This window comes from Parasteatoda tepidariorum, chromosome 1 (genome assembly GCF_043381705.1).
Source record: "Parasteatoda tepidariorum isolate YZ-2023 chromosome 1, CAS_Ptep_4.0, whole genome shotgun sequence".
Lineage (NCBI taxonomy): Eukaryota > Metazoa > Arthropoda > Arachnida > Araneae > Theridiidae > Parasteatoda > Parasteatoda tepidariorum.
In genome coordinates, this window is record NC_092204.1 from 40,702,437 (window position 1) to 40,706,612 (window position 4,176).

Here is a 4,176-nt window from a genome sequence, read left to right on the forward strand (position 1 = left end):
ATAAAACATTAATTGAAACTAAAGAGTAATTGCAAGCATTTTTTTTTTCTAAAGTATATTTTATACAGTTGTCCAGTTTTAACAGTGCGCCCATGGTCTGATTCATTCTTTAACCAGTTAATTCAAAGAAAAGTCATTTTTTTAGTTATTTATACTTTAATTTCTTCAAAATATCATTTACAGTATAATAAATTTTACATTCTTAAATGAATTTAACAAAAATATTGGTTTTTCTACAGCCATAAGTGGCACAGTAAGAAAATAGTGTTTGACATCTTCTTTTATTAAAAACGACTTCAATTTCTTTTATTTAAAAACTGTTTTTTATTATAAGTGTACAAACATCTTCATCCTAAAAAGCATAAATGACTAATTTAATATTTGTTTCTTTAATTTATGAACTAACAGTTAAAAATGTAATATACCTTCGGTTCAAAAAAAGTAAGAAAACCAAATCCCTTTACCCTGAGATATTGAATAATAATAAGCATGAATAAAGTGAAGTCTGTAGCTCTTTCTACATTTGTGTCAGTTGAGGTGAGTGAGACAACTTTTTGTTTTAGCTATAATTTACTTATCCAACTTATGAGCATTTAATTTTTGCGTTAGTTAACTAACGTAAAGCTAGGATCTACAGCTACACTCCATGTTTACATGTCTGTAACATTTCTAACTCATGTAAATTAAAGACAAAAAAAGTTTAGGCGACGATTAAAATTGTGTCTACCGTTAAGAGTAAAAAAAGAAAACAAAATATTTTTTTTAGAAACAGAATAAATTTGACTCCTGTTATGCATTTTACAGATATCAATATTTTTTACCAACATATGTAATTCTATAATTTCTTAAGATAAATGCAGACGTTTTTAAAGCAGGAATAGAAGATTTTTGAAAATTAAAATTATTAAAGAATTTTACTCCTAGTCTATCCTTGGGAATATTAAAAAAAAAATTCTTTGGGGGAAATTTGGTGGTCTTTGTTGCCCTATACAGTATAATGCTAAATTAATGGCAGCAACTGATCACGTGTGATAAAATAAAACAATTGGTATTAAAAATTGTTTATCAGTCGCCATCCGTTCGCCACTTTTTCATCGAAAATGCAATCCATGTAAATTATTTCCGTTTTTTTTAATAAATATGAAATTATTATAAACATTTTACAATATTCAGAAAATTATTTTATTTCACGCTCGTTTCTTAAAATTTTTCTTAATTTTAAATGTGACTCATATTATATGAAATGCTTCAAAAGATATGCCTTAAGGTCTGGTTTCTTAGGACAAGCGCCTTATCTGGGCGTCAGCGGGACGTCAACGTCACGCTGACGCCAACAAAATACTGGTTTGTTAGCTCAAGGCCTGGTTTCTTAGAACTAACGCTTTATCTGGGCGTCAGCGGAAAGTTGACGTAGATCTGACGCCAAAAAAATACTTTTTTGTTAGCTCAGCGTGAGCAGTCGGTCCAACGCAGACATTATCTCTCATTGCGCATGCGTTAATAACGTAAACAAATATTTATTTTGAATTTGTATTGATTTTGTTATTGTCGACCAGTGTTTTAGAGAACAAATAATGACTTTGTCCAAGAAAAAACACATTATAGCTGAGCTAAATGAAGAGTGCTATGTTTAAAGAAGAAGCTATGTTTAATGTCAAAATCAAAATCTTGGCTGATTTCAATGTGCAACAGGATGTTGTCCGCCATTGCTTCTGTGGTTAACGTCACGTTGTAATCAAACTGCAGTTGAGTTGGACGGTAATTGTAGTTCAAGATGAGCGTTCGATGACGTATACTATCAAACTCACAAATGGACCAATCAGAGGTTAGCGCTGATTTCCAGCTGACGGCGTCCTGTCCTAAGAAACCAGGCCTTTACATTGTTAATATCAACAGTTTTTTTTAATCGCTTAAAATTTTGAATTTAAAAGAAAATAACCACACGTTTTAAGAAGTAGCCACTGTTAAAAATGACCACTGACCAATTTCAAAATTTTCTAATTTTGCCTTTTACTGAGCAGGAAGCAACAATGAGTTTAATTATTCAGAAAAAAAAATTAAATGGAAATATTATCAATACCATTTGAGATTGTATTGAGAGAAAAAATTAAAGTTAGTTAAAATTAAGATTTTTATTTTATTTACGTTTTGAAAAGTACAAATTGATGATGAAACTATTAGAATTATGTAAAATAAATTTACCTTAAAAGTCTAAACAGCTTTGAAATGTGTGATCTAAAACTCCTCTAAAGCAAGGAACATTGACATTGTCAGAAGGTTTACAATCAAAACTCTAAATAGTGTTTCTAAAATTAGCGTGTCAAAATTATGTAGAAAATTGCTAACGTTATCCTGTCAGCTTATAAGTGACTCCGGATGACGGTATTTACTCTTGTGCAAGCAAAAATCCGTTAAATATGGATTCTTTTTTTGGATTCTTGCTCATTGTGAAATAAAAAGATGACATTGAGAATTCATGTTGGTGCAGATAGCGGATATCGACCTTTTTTCAGCTTGTTTTCAAATTCACACCGCTTATTTACATAAAAATCGTTATTACTATCTTTTTCAGTGATTTTTTAAATTATAAATTGTATAGCAATTACGTAATTTAGCATCCATTAATAAATATCTTACTACAAATCATTTATTTGAATATTGTTCGCAAACGCATTGCCTAGGAATGCAAAAAATGCACCTCTAAATTGTACGATTTTTTTTTACAATAAAGGTGCAGGGTTTTCCTTTCTCTCTCCAAAACGTTTTATTTGCGCATGATACATATAACGCGTCACCCTGTAAAGCATTTAAGCTATTGTTCGTCATCACTGTCAATGGCCAAACACTGGTTATTTACGCAAATGCAATATTAGTCAGAAGGTGTACTTCAATAGCATTTGAGTGTAGTTAAAATTTTATCAAAATAGCATAGACTATAGCATGCGACACATTGCAAAACCTCAAAAAAATGACGAATATACCAAATATGGTGTTTTGATGAGCTTGACTTCTTACCGTAAAGAGATTTACCCCTTTTGAGATGAAGCACTGATAAGTTCATCATTCGATGAGGTTGACACTACACTCTAAAAACTGTACCGCTGATTTCAGAGGCACATTTGGATCGTTTGTGCCTCTGAATTTTAAGGGCACAACGTGCCTTTAAAAATGAAAGGCACAATGAACCTCTGATTTCAGAAGCAAAAATCAGATGTACCACTTAGCTTGAAAGGTACATTGTACCTTAGATTTTGCTTTTATGAACCACTCATTGAAATAAGCATTTAGTGGTACCAAAACCTGTTATTTACCACATTTGAACACACTTTTTTTTTACCCATTTGTAATTTGCTTGCACTTCATATAAAAAGGGGTTTACACTATTACCAAGATATTAATTATAATAAGTCTTAATGAAAAATATTTCTGAATTCTTTGAATATTGGCCACTTGAGGTGATCATCTCAAGGGATTCCATCTAAGGCTTTTTCATAGGCAATTATAAAATATGTAAATTTACGCAATTTCTTTAATTATGTAGCGTTTAATGATACTTCAACAATTACAATGATGTTTTTCTAATCAGATATAGGTATAAAAAAATAATATTTATTTCTGTTTATTCCAAGTCAATATAATTCATGGATTTTTTTCCAAAAAGTTATCCTCAAAATGGAAATTTCTTATAAATTTAGATATTTTTTAAATATTTAGAGATTTAATAAAATAGCTTTATAAGAATCAAAATTAAACACTAAATATCATGAAATCTAATATCTTTTATTTTCACACATAAAGAACAATATTACATAATTTAGTAACAGTTGCACACAAATATGGAAAAATATAGAACTTTCACAATATTTTAAAATTATAGATGTAGATTTTGAACAATTTGTATGTTTTATAACATCAAATATGTTTAATCAAATGACTTTACAAGTGTAAAATCAAAGATTTCTTTCTATTGAAATGAATTTTTTTTTAAAAGCCTGATTTTGGCGAAGCATATTAACCCATTAGGCGCCATCATTCCCATTTTGGGAACATTAGCTTTCAATTTTTTTAGAACTAACTGTACTTAATATTATTTAATCGATGATTTTATTTGAGCTCAGAATATATGAAAAGCCTTCTGCAATTTTTTTGGAAAGCTTGTTTCAGAATTTTTTTTTA